The sequence below is a fragment of the Anomaloglossus baeobatrachus genome, chromosome 5 (genome assembly GCF_048569485.1).
Source record: "Anomaloglossus baeobatrachus isolate aAnoBae1 chromosome 5, aAnoBae1.hap1, whole genome shotgun sequence".
In the NCBI taxonomy this organism is placed as follows: domain Eukaryota; kingdom Metazoa; phylum Chordata; class Amphibia; order Anura; family Aromobatidae; genus Anomaloglossus; species Anomaloglossus baeobatrachus.
In genome coordinates this window covers 384336392-384349814 of record NC_134357.1, presented here as the reverse complement: position 1 = coordinate 384349814, position 13423 = coordinate 384336392, and the positions used below count along the sequence as shown (strand labels likewise).

Here is a 13423-nt window from a genome sequence, read left to right as displayed (position 1 = left end):
AAAAAAAAAAAAAAAAAAGGTGGTCTAGTTCGCTACCAGACTTGATCTAAACTTGACCCCAAACCCCATATAAGGGTAATGGACCCAAACTTAGAGGGGTATTCCCATCTCAAAGATCCTATCCCAATATGTAGTAGGTGTAATAATATTAGCAAATACCTCCAATTAAAAATGTATTATAGTTCTTCTGATTCAATGTCACTTTCCTCATGTTCAGGGTATTGCAGGACCTTAGGTAACCATGGTTATGACCACAAGCAACTAAGTAACTTACTGTGACTATTATGCGTGGTTGTAACCATAGATATCTAAGGTCCTGCAATGCCCTGAACATGAAGTAAGCGACATAGTGAATCAGAAGAACTATACTATATTTTTAATTAGAGATATTTGCTAATATTATTATCTCACCTACTACATATTGGGATAGGATTTTGGAAATGGGAATAACCCTTTAAGTGTTATAAAATGGTGTTAGTAAGGGCTAGCGGGCTGCAAAAGGAAGCAAAATGGGGATTAAAGCAGGACAATTATACTTACCAACTTTCCATGTGGCTGTCACCCTGCTTTTGGGTCCGCTCATTAAATCCCCTCCAATCCTCTGTAAGAGAATCTGTGATTTGTTGCAGTCAGACTGCTGGCTTGCTAGTGTCTTTGGTTGCCCTTACACTAGCTGTCTGGGTTCCGAAGTGGAGTGTAAAAATAAATAATTGGAAAAAATGGCATGGGGTCCCCTGTATTTTGATACTGTGAGGTAGCACGGTCGGCTGCGCAGCAGAAGACACGGGATCCAGGCATTAAGGTTCACAGCACACGGTTTTAATGTCCAAACAAAAGTCCATAACACAATACATGTGCCTCTCCAGCAGAAAACTCAGGGAGTTCTGTTCACTCCCTCACACCCGGCACACCTGCCCTCGTTCCTGTTTCCTTTTAACCCTTCCTTAAGCCTGTAGGGAAACAGCATTAACCCTATAGTGGATTTACTTCCTATCATGGAGTGAGCACAACCTGGGCGAGACATACCGGCCGTCATAGATAACCCCGGTCACAGTCTCACATACCCCCCCCCCCTCAGTTCAAGCGTGCGGGGTTGAACTCCCGCCATCAAACACGGGCCGCGGGACAAGGCATCGGCGTTGCCCTGCAACCTACCGGCCCTATGTTCAACCGTAAACCGGAAGTTCTGCAGAGAAAGGAACCACCGGGTAACCCGGGCATTCCGTTCCTTGGCGGACCTCATCCAGACCAGTGGAGAGTGATCCGTCACCAAGCGAAACTGCCGTCCCAGCAGGTAATAGCGTAGGGACTCCAAGGCCCACTTGATCGCCAGGCACTCCTTCTCCACTACGCTATAATTCCGCTCGGGAGGGGTGAGCTTCCTACTTAAGAAGGTGACGGGGTGTTCCTCCCCCTGAACCACCTGAGACAGCACTGCCCCCAGGCCGACCTCTGAGGCGTCAGTCTGTACTATGAACTCCTTCCGGAAATCAGGGTGTACAAGAACGGGCTGTCCGCACAGGACCCCCTTCAGGGCCCGGAAGGAGTCCTCGGCCTGCGGAGTCCAGCGCACCATGACGGACTTCTTGCCTTTGAGAAGGTTCGTCAAGGGGGCTGATAGTCCCGCAAAATCCTTTACAAACCTCCTGTAGTATCCCACGATACCCAGGAAGGCCCTAACCTGCTTCGTGGTCAGGGGTCTAGGCCACTTCTGGATCGCCTCAACCTTGTTAATTTGGGGCTTAATCACTCCTTGGCCTATCACGTAGCCCAAGTAGCGGGCTTCCGTGAGTCCCAACGCACATTTCTTGGGATTGGCTGTCAATCCGGCTGTTCGAAGCGCGTCCACCACCGCTTGTACCTGTTCCAAGTGGGTCTGCCAATCGGAGCTGTAAATAATGATGTCATCAAGGTACGCTGATGCATACGCCTGGTGGGGTTCCAGCACTAAGTCCATCAACCTCTGGAACGTGGCCGGAGCGCCATGTAACCCAAAAGGCAAGACAACATAGTGGAAGAGACCCTCCGGCGTAACAAAAGCGGTTTTCTCCTTGGCGGACTCCGTCAGTGGCACCTGCCAGTACCCCTTGGTCAGGTCGAGCGTGGTAAAATACCGCGCCTGTCCCAGCCTATCAATCAGCTCATCCACTCTGGGCATGGGGTAGAGATCGAACTTGGATATTTCGTTCAATCTCCTAAAGTCATTGCAGAACCTTAAGGAGCCATCGGGTTTTGGTATTAGGACAATCGGACTAGCCTATTCACTCCGGGATTTTTCGATGACCCCCAGGCGTAACATTGTCTTTACTTCCTCCGATATGGCTTGTCGTCGAGCCTCCGGTACCCGGTATGACTTCAGGCGTACCTTCAGGTGGGGCTCGGTGACAATATCATGTCGTATCAGACTGGTCCTACCGGGCAGCTCGGAGAAGACATCGGGGTTCTGCTGAACCAACCGTCTGGCCTCTCGCCTCTGAGTCTTGGTGAGGGCTTCTCCAATCCTTACTTCCGGTTCGTCCTCTCCGGAGGTCGCTGGAGCCGGAGGTGAACGACCCGAAGAGGAGGGAGATGGGGAAAAAACAGCCATCAGGCTTTCCCGTTCCTGCCAGGGTTTTAATAGGTTGACATGGTATATTTGTTCAGGTTTCCGCCTACCGGGCTGCAATACTTTATAGTTAACCACCCCGACTCTTTCCTTTATCTCGTAGGGGCCTTGCCACTGAGCCAGGAATTTACTCTCCGCCGTGGGGATTAATACCAACACCCGATCCCCGGGTTTAAAGGTCCGCACAGTGGCTTGTCTATTGTAGCGGCCGCTTTGCGCGGCCTGAGCCTCCTGTAAATGCTCCTTCACAATTGGCATGACCGCGCTTATGCGGTTCTGCATACCCAAAATGTGTTCAATCACACTTTTATGGGGGGTGGGCTCTTGCTCCCATGTTTCCTTTGCCAGGTCCAACAATCCCCGGGGATGTCGCCCGTATAACAACTCAAAAGGCGAAAACCCCGTGGATGCCTGTGGCACCTCACGGATGGCAAACATCAAATAGGGAAGCATCATATCCCAGTCTTTCCCGTCTTTTGAAATCACCCTTTTTAGCATGGTTTTCAGGGTTTTATTGAAACGCTCGACTAAACCGTCCGTTTGAGGATGATACACAGACGTACGCAACTGCTTGATCTGGAGTAGCCGGCATAGCTCTTTGGTCACTTTAGACATGAATGGGGTCCCCTGATCCGTAAGGATCTCCTTGGGCAACCCCACCCGGCAGAACACAGCAAACAACTCCCGAGCTATAAGCTTTGCTGCAGTATGTCTGAGAGGTATCGCCTCGGGATACCGGGTGGCATAGTCAACGATCACTAGGATGTGTTGGTGCCCTCGAGCGGACTTTACGAGGGGCCCCACCAGATCCATCCCTATCCGTTCAAAAGGGACTTCTATAATGGGTAACGGTACCAACGGACTGCGAAAATGGGTCAGGGGTGCGGTAAGCTGACACTCCGGGCAGGTTTCGCAGAACCGTTTTACCTCCCCAAAGACTCCGGGCCAATAGAACCTTTGCAATATTCGCTCCTGCGTTTTCTTGACCCCTAGATGGCCACTCATCAGGTGTTTATGAGCCAAGTCGAGGACCCGCCGACGATGCGGCTGGGGCACCACCAACTGCTCTACCCCCACGCCCCGTATTTCATCTACCCGGTAGAGTAAATCCTGCTTAAGAGCGAAATGGGGCTACCTTACCTGGGCACCGGGCAGCTGTGCCACCCCGTCAATTACTGTCACCCGACTCCGGGCATGTATTAATGTAGGGTCCTGGAGTTGGGCAGTCCCAAACGTATCCGGGGACGCCTCCAACTCCGGGATGGGTTCGACCGTCTCAGCCTCTCCTGCCAATACCTCTAGGGGCGACCTATCGGGTTCACATTCTGTCCCTATCATGGGGACCCCTACGGCAGGTGTCCCGGATTCAGGATTGTAGGGCTCAGGTCCCGGACTGACCAATATCTGAGGAGACTTAGGGGGTCCCTTCCATAAAGTCCAAAAATAGGGCAGATCCCTTCCTAGGATCACGTCATAAGGAAGAGTGTTAAGAAGTGCCACTTCATGTTGCACCTGACCGCAAGGTGCTGTGATGGTGACAATCCCCGTGGGATAGTCTCGGCGGTCCCCATGTATGCAAACCACCCCCACGGTACGTCCTGTGGCCTTTACTTTAGCCCTCAAGGTGGATCGCACAAGGGTCACTAAGCTTCCGGAATCCAACAATCCTGTAACCGGACATCCATTCACCTGTATTTGGCACAAGTGGGGCTCCGTCTCTGGGGAGACCAGGTCAGCGGTACACACCACCTGAGCATACATTGAACCCCGCCGGGTAACCCCACAATCCATGGGCTCCGTGGTGAGTGGACACTGGGCTTCCATATGTCCCACCCGCTGGCACCGCCAACATCTAATGGGGACGGAAACCCCCTTGACGGGTTGTCGTTTAGGGTACAGAACCTTCCGGACCTCAGGATTGGCGGCCGCGGCCTCAGGCGGGACGGTAGGGGACTCCTGCACCGTTGTCGGCGGTGGGTCCTTGGCCCTAGGCTTGGAGGGGCCGGACCGACGGGCAGTACGCAAAGTCTCAGTGTCCCGTATCAAGTCCTGCGTAGCCACATGCCGCTCTACCAGGGACACTAACTGGTCCAGGGTACTCGGGTCACCCTGTCCTACCCACCGTTGAACGGTGACGGGTAAAGTGCGCACAAAACGATCCACTACTACCCTTTCCACCATCTGCGCCGGGCTCAGAGTGTCAGGCTGCAACCATTTTTTTACAAGATGCAACAAGTCATAGGCCTGGGAGCGTACGGGTTTGGCTTCCTCATAGAACCACTGATTTACCCGCTGAGCCCGTACATAGGTATTCACCCCCAACCGTGCCAGTATTTCGGCTTTTAGGGTCACATAGTCAATGGCGTCCTCGGTACAGAGGTCCAGGTACGCTTTTTGGGGTTCCCCCGTCAGATAGGGCGACAATACCTCAGCCCACTGGGGGGTCGGCAGCTTTTCCCGCTCGGCCACCCGCTCAAACACCGCCAGGAACGCTTCCACATCATCCCCCGGGGTCATCTTTTGCAACGCTTGTCTCACCGCTTTCCGGACGCTGCCGTCATCACTCGGTCCCGGGGTTGTTGCTGCCGGTCCGGCACGGATCGACTTGGCCAGGAGAACCATCTGTTCTTGGTGCCTTTTTTCCTGCAATTGCAAGGCTTGCTGCTGACGTGCATTGGCCTGCTCCATCTGTTCTTGGTGCCTTTTGTCCTGCACTTGCAAGGATTGCTGCTGACGTGCATTGGCCTGATCCATCTGTTCTTGGAGTTTTCTTTCCTGCACTTGCAAGGATTGGAGCAGGTGTGCATTGGTCTGTTGCTGCTGTGCATTAGCCTGAGCCAAATGCTTTAGTATGTCCTCCATGGCGTCGCCGGGTTTGGGCTGTAGTATAGCCGCTCGAATCCAGGACATGCGCAGCTGGGTCACCAGGGATGGATGCTACACCTCACCGGCTGTCATGCCCGCCGATTCTCCACCATATGTGAGGTAGCACGGTCGGCTGCGCAGCAGAAGACACGGGATCCAGGCAATAAGGTTCACAGCACACGGTTTTAATGTCCAAACAAAAGTCCATAACACAATACATGTGCCTCTCCAGCAGAAAACTCAGGGAGTTCTGTTCACTCCCTCACACCCGGCACACCTGCCCTCGTTCCTGTTTCCTTTTAACCCTTCCTTAAGCCTGTAGGGAAACAGCATTAACCCTATAGTGGATTTACTTCCTATCATGGAGTGAGCACAACCTGGGCGAGACATACCGGCCGTCATAGATAACCCCGGTCACAGTCTCACAATACCCAGAGCAGATAAAGCAGACAGCTGAAGGCTGCAGTCCTCAGCTATGTATCAAAATATGAGGGACCCCATGCAGCTTTTTTAAAATTATTTAAGTATCGTATTTTCCAGCGTATAAGACGACTTTTTAACCCCTGAATATCATCTCAAAAGTCGGGGTCGTCTTATACACTGGATGTCGTCTTATACGGCGGTGCACGGTGCTGCATTAGCCCATTGTTTAGTAATGCTCTCCTACCGCTCCCCGCGGTGCCTTCAGCTTCTTCTGGCAGACTGCAGGCCCATAGACCCCTCCGCGATAGCGTCCTGTACACGGGGCTGCCGCTGCTGCCGTCATGGCTTTTCTGCAGTTGAATGCTTTGCAATGCCGTAAAGCATTCAACTGCAGTAAAGCGCTGAGAGCAGCGGCAAGAAGCACTCCTCCATGATCACATCCCATACATGGGGCCGCTGCTGTCAACGCTTTACTGCAGTTGAATGCTTTACGTCACCGCAAAGCATTCAACCGCAGTAAAGCCATTATGGCAAGCAGCAGCCCCGTGCATCGGACGCTATCAGGGAGGAGTCTATGTGCCTTGCGGTCTACAAGAAGCAGCTGAGGTCACCGCGGGAGTGGAGGAGAGGTGAGAATAATGTTTATTGTGTGTAAACAACGGCATAATAGGGGAGAAGAAGGGGACAGGTAGGAGGACATTACTAAACAATGGGTTCATTATTACAAGGGGGGGGACAAGGATGGGCACATTACTAAACAATGGACTCATTACTGCAGGGGACATTACTAAACAATGGGCACATTACTGCAGGAGTCATTAGTAAACAATGGGCACATTACTCGGGTCCGCTTATACTCAATTATATACGGTATATCCCAAACTCTATATTTTAACTGGAAAAGTTGTGGGTTGTCTTATATGCCCAGTCGTCTTATATGCCGGAAAATACGGTAAGTAATTTAAAAATCCAGCGTGCGGTCCCTCCCCCAATTTTGATACCCAGCCAAGGTAAAGCAGATAGCTGGGAGCTGGTATTCTGAGGCTGGAGAAGCCCATTGCTATTGGGCCCTCGCCAGCCTAAAAATAGCAGCACATAGCCTCCCTAGAATTGGCACATCTATTAGATGCGCCAATCCTAGCGCTTACCTGGCTCATCCTGATTGCTCTGGAGCAGTGGCAATTGGGGTAATATAAGGGGTTAATGACCCTGAGAAGTTCGAGTTCAGGGTAGCTGTGACACTGGGGTTGGGAGAGCCGCAGATAGTCCGTGCCTTGCGGTCCGACATCAATCCGACTTGCACAGATATCTGTGTGAACACTTAAGCGGGCTTTACACACAGCGACATCGCTAGCGATGTCGCTGGTGAAAGCACCTGCCCCCGTCGGTTGTGCGTTACGAGCAAATCGCTGCCCGTGGCACACAACAACGCTAGGCTCCGTCACACATACCTGCCTAGCGACGTCGCTGTGGCCGCCGAACCGCCTCCTTTCTAAGGGGGCGGTTAGTTTGGCATCACAACGGCTTCACTAAGCGGCCGCCCAATAGAAGCGGAGGGGCGGAGATGAGCGGGCGAAAAATCCCGCCCACCTCCTTCATTCCTCATTGCGAGCGGCCGCAGGTAAGGTGATGTTCCTCGTTCCTGCGGTGTCACACATAGCAATGTGTGCTGCCACAGGAACGACGAACAACATGCGTCCTGCAACAGCAACGATAATCGGGATTAGAACGACGTGTCAACGATCAACGATTAGGTAAATAATTTTGATCGTTAACGGGTCGTTCGTGCGTTTCACACGCAACGACGTCGCTAACGAGGCCGAATGTGCGTCACGAATTCCGTGACTCCAACGACATCTTGTTAGCGATGTTGTTTTGCGTGTAAAGCCCGATTTAGTTTTACACTTGCGCCACCTCCATCCATATGTACATCGTGTGACTACACATATCACAGATCAGCATTTGAGCTAAATTTTTAATGCAAACATTCTTTTTGCTGTGTTTTTTTATTATTATTTTTTTTTCCATTTGTACTACCTCTGTGTGTGCATCCTGTGAGCACTGCTCAATTTTTTTCTTGCAGGTTTATCTGTTAGAAAAAAAATTGTAAGAAATAATGCATAAAATATACAAGTATAAGTTAGGAGTGCAGACATTTATTTTTATGTAAGTACAGTAGTAGGTACCTCTGTAGCTCTAGAGCGAGGGCATTGGGTAAGCACTCGTCAATGTCAATTTTAATACAATATTATTATTTTTTTTACCAGTTCTAGATTTTGTTAAATTCCTTTTTTTATTCTAATTTTTATCTTATACTTTTTTACTTTTGTTGTTTTTTTTCTTCTTATTCTGTACATTTTATAGTAAATTGCAGAGTGTGTGCCAAAAAGGGAATATGAAAAGTCATCATTTACCATTGTGAAACCTGCCCTGGGAAAAGTGGCCTTTCCATTAATTAAAGAAGTGCTCCCCAAAAATGTTTTATTTGCTAAACCTATAAATACATGTGTTGTGTAATGTAAGTGCAATAAAACACTTACTGATCACCTTCTTCCTTAGTTTCCAGGGAAAAGTGGAGCAACAGAATGAGGCTCCATAAACTTGCATTGTAAAAGCGACTGCAGGTTCACACATTAACCAGGCGAGTCAGAGGTTCAGGCTCATGAGTGAGAAAAGGGCCAGAGTGACGTTGGAAATTGGGGAAGACGGCGATTTTTAGTATTTTATCGCATTTACATTATACATCACATGTACAGTTAGGTCCTGACATACAGTGGATTGCAAAACTATTCACCCCCTTGTTTTTTTTTTACCTATTTTGTTACATTACAACCTGTGTTTAAATATTGTAATCCAATTTGTGTGTGATGCATCAGCACTAAAATATTGGGGAAGTGAGGTTAGAAAAATAAAGGCAAAATTTGAATTCATGGAATAAAATAAATTAAAATTGACATGTACATATGCGTTCACCCCTTTTGCTATGAAGCCCCTAAAAATTTCTGGTTCAAGCAATTACCTTCATAAGACATATGCGTTGTGAAAAGAAGTTCACCTGTGTGCAATCTAAAGCCCCCGTCACATTTAACGACTTACCAGCAATTCCGAAAACGATGTGACCTGATAAGGATCGCTGGTAAGTCGCTGGGAGGTCGCTGGTGAGATGTCACACAGTCAGATCTTACCAGCGATGCAGTAACGATCAGCGACCTGTATAACGATCTCGGCGGGCGTTGGGACTGTGTTAGGAGGTCGTTGGTAGGCGTCATACAGAGCGATGCGTCCTGCCCAGCAGGACATCGCCTTTGAAGAAAATGGTCCCAACCATTCAGCAACGACCGGCGACCTCACAGCAGGGGCCTGATCGCCAGTAGGTGTCACACAGAACGAGATCGCTGCTGTGTCACGAAAACGGTGACGCAGCAACTATCTCGTTAGCGATTTCGTTGTATGTGACGGGGCCTTAAGTGTCCCATGGTCTGTCAATATATACACACCTTTTCTGAAGGCCACAGACACTGTAACACCCTTAAGCAAAAGGCACCACTAACCAAACTGAAGACAAAGGAGATCGCCAAACAAGTCAGAGATAAAGTTGTCGAGAAGTACAAGTCAGGGTTGGGTTCAAATAAAATATCCCAATCTCTGGTGATCCCTCAGAGCACCATGAAATCCATTATCATCAAATTGAAAAAAACATGGTACCACAACAAACCTGCCAAGTGAGGGACGCTCACAAAACGTCAGAAGACGAAAATATCAAGGAGGGGTGAATACTTTTGGAAGGCTGACACAAATTTTGGTATTTTAGCTGTTTTCCCAAATCATATTAAGGATACAGTTATCAATATGGTCTGTCCACTTTACTTTCAGGGTATTCACATTCTAATTAGAGTAAAGGGTACTTTACACGCTGTGATATCGGTACCAATATCGCTAGCGAGCGTACCCGCCCCCGTCGGTTGTGTGACATGGGCAAATTGCTGCCCGTGGCGCACAACATCGCTAACACCCGTCACACGGACTTACCTTCCCTGCGACGTCGCTCTGGCCGGCGATCCGCCTCCTTTCTAAGGGGGAGGTTCGTGCGGCGTCACAGCGATGTCACACAGCAGCCGTCCAATAGCAGAGGAGGGGCGGAGACGAGCGGCTGGAAAATGCCGCCCACCTCCTTCATTCCTCATTGCCGGTGGACGCAGGTAAGGAGATGTTCGTTGTTCCTGCGGTGTCACACATAGCGATGTGTGCTGCCGCAGGAACAACGAACAACGTCATACCTGCAGCAGCAACGATATTAAGGAAATGAATGACGTGTCAACGAGCAACGATTTCTCACGTTTTTGCGCTCGTTGATCTTCACTCATTGGTGTCACACGCTGTGATGTCGCTAACGGCGCCGGATGTGCGTCACGAACGATGTGACCCCGACGATATATCGTTAGCGATGTCGCAGCGTGTAAAGCACCCTTAAGACTTTAGGAATTACATCTCTTTAATACGTAGTTCCTTCTTTTTTCAAGGGAATAAAACTAACTGAACATTTATCTCAAAAGCTCTTTAATGGGCTGCATGGGCTGTTCCCTTGTTAATCTATCACCAATTAAGCAGGTAAAAGGTCTGGAGCTGATTCCAGGTGTGACATTTGGATTTGGAAGCTGTGGCTGTGAATTCAGAATTTGTGGTCAATGGAAGAGAAACAGACCATCATTAGGCTTAAAAAAAAAAAATCCAGCAGAGAGATAGCAAAAATATTAGGCGTGGCCAGATCAATACTTTGGTACATTCTGCAACATAAAGAGCGCACTGGTGAGGTGGGATCTCAAAGAGGCCTGGATGTCAATGAAAGGCAACAGTGGTGGATGATCACAGAATTCTTTGTATTGTGAAGAATAAACGCTTCACAACATCTACCCAAGTGAGGAACACTCTCCAGGAAGTATGTGTTTCAGTATCTAAAGGTACCGTCACAATAAGCAACATCGCTAGCAACATCGCTGCTGAGGCACAACTTGCTAGCGATGTTGCTGTGTGTGACATCCAGCAACAACCTGGCCCCTGCTGTGAGGTCGTTGGTTGTTGCTGAATGTCCTGGACCATTTTTTAGTTGTTGCTCTCCCGCTGTGAAGCACACATCGCTGTGTGTGACAGCGACAGAGCAACAACTAAGTGAGCAGGGAGCTGGCTTCTGCTGACACTGGTAACCAATGTAAATATCGTGTAACCAAGAAGCCCTTTCCTTGGTTACCCGATATTTACCTTCGTTACCAGCGTCCGCCACTCTCAGCTGTCAGTGCCGGCTCCCTGCACACGTAGCTGGAGTACAGATCGGGTAATTAACCCGATGTGTACTGTGGCTAGGAGTGCAGGGAACAGGGAGCCGGCACTGGCAGTGTGAGAGCGGCGGACGCTGGTAACGAAGGTAAATATCGGGTAACCAAGGGAAGGGCTTCTTGGTTACCCGATGTTTATCGTGGTTACCAGCGTCCACAGAACCCTTTCTGTTGGGCCTTGCATTGTAGAGTGTCTGTCCGTGCATGATATACAGTGGAGTACGGCTTGGCAGCCCGCCTGATCTAATAGAAGGGCGTTACCTAATAGGCTGCGGGTTTGTGACTGTGTCATCTGCATGTGAACAGCGCTCTATGCAAGCCACTTGTGTGCAGTTTTATCATCTAGCAGTCACCTCCCCTCCATTCCATGAAGGTGTGTGTGTGATCTGCTTCTCCTGCACCTGTGATGCCTTCACTTAATGGGGGTTTAGCTGTATCCTGCTAGAGCATCAGTTTTTGGCCAGGGCGATGTACACACTGCAGCCCAACTTGCTGTGAGTAATACTTGATTTTTGGAGGACATTATCCTCTTATTGTTGCTTTTTTTATATTTAGTGTAGGGACCTACAGACATGAGGTCCCTTGACGAGGGTGTAGGCTTACGTTTTATGGCCATAAATACCAACAAAAACCTCATATTTTTTTGTTTGTACAGGATACAGCCAGGCCCCTTTCTGTTGGGCCTTGCATTGTAGAGTGTCTGTCCGTGCATGATATACAGTGGAGTACGGCTTGGCAGCCCGCCTGATCTAATAGAAGGGCGTTACCTAATAGGCTGCGGGTTTGTGACTGTGTCATCTGCATGTGAACAGCGCTCTATGCAAGCCACTTGTGTGCAGTTTTATCATCTAGCAGTCACCTCCCCTCCATTCCATGAAGGTGTGTGTGTGATCTGCTTCTCCTGCACCTGTGATGCCTTCACTTAGTGGGGGTTTAGCTGTATCCTGCTAGAGCATCAGTTTTTGGCCAGGGCGATGTACACACTGCAGCCCAACTTGCTGTGAGTAATACTTGATTTTTGGAGGACATTATCCTCTTATTGTTGCTTTTTTTATATTTAGTGTAGGGACCTACAGACATGAGGTCCCTTGACGAGGGTGTAGGCTTACGTTTTATGGCCATAAATACCAACAAAAACCTCATATTTTTTTGTTTGTACAGGATACAGCCAGGCCCCTTTCTGTTGGGCCTTGCATTGTAGAGTGTCTGTCCGTGCATGATATACAGTGGAGTACGGCTTGGCAGCCCGCCTGATCTAATAGAAGGGCGTTACCTAATAGGCTGCGGGTTTGTGACTGTGTCATCTGCATGTGAACAGCGCTCTATGCAAGCCACTTGTGTGCAGTTTTATCATCTAGCAGTCACCTCCCCTCCATTCCATGAAGGTGTGTGTGTGATCTGCTTCTCCTGCACCTGTGATGCCTTCACTTAGTGGGGGTTTAGCTGTATCCTGCTAGAGCATCAGTTTTTGGCCAGGGCGATGTACACACTGCAGCCCAACTTGCTGTGAGTAATACTTGATTTTTGGAGGACATTATCCTCTTATTGTTGCTTTTTTTATATTTAGTGTAGGGACCTACAGACATGAGGTCCCTTGACGAGGGTGTAGGCTTACGTTTTATGGCCATAAATACCAACAAAAACCTCATATTTTTTTGTTTGTACAGGATACAGCCAGGCCCCTTTCTGTTGGGCCTTGCATTGTAGAGTGTCTGTCCGTGCATGATATACAGTGGAGTACGGCTTGGCAGCCCGCCTGATCTAATAGAAGGGCGTTACCTAATAGGCTGCGGGTTTGTGACTGTGTCATCTGCATGTGAACAGCGCTCTATGCAAGCCACTTGTGTGCAGTTTTATCATCTAGCAGTCACCTCCCCTCCATTCCATGAAGGTGTGTGTGTGATCTGCTTCTCCTGCACCTGTGATGCCTTCACTTAGTGGGGGTTTAGCTGTATCCTGCTAGAGCATCAGTTTTTGGCCAGGGCGATGTACACACTGCAGCCCAACTTGCTGTGAGTAATACTTGATTTTTGGAGGACATTATCCTCTTATTGTTGCTTTTTTTATACAGCGTCCACAGAAGCCGGCTCCCTGCTGCCTGCACACGTAGCAGAGTACACATCGGGTAATTAACCCGATGTGTACTGTGGCTAGGTGTGCAGGGAGCCAGCGCTAAGCGGTGTGCGCTGGTAACCAAGGT

General features: G+C 49.3%; 1 protein-coding gene across 1 annotated transcript in view; it reads left to right on the top strand.

Annotated features, from left to right (window-relative positions):
• Positions 1-13423, top strand: part of PNPO (pyridoxamine 5'-phosphate oxidase) — a 60664-nt gene that overhangs the window by 30471 nt on the left and 16770 nt on the right. The gene's annotated exons all lie outside the window — the stretch shown is intronic.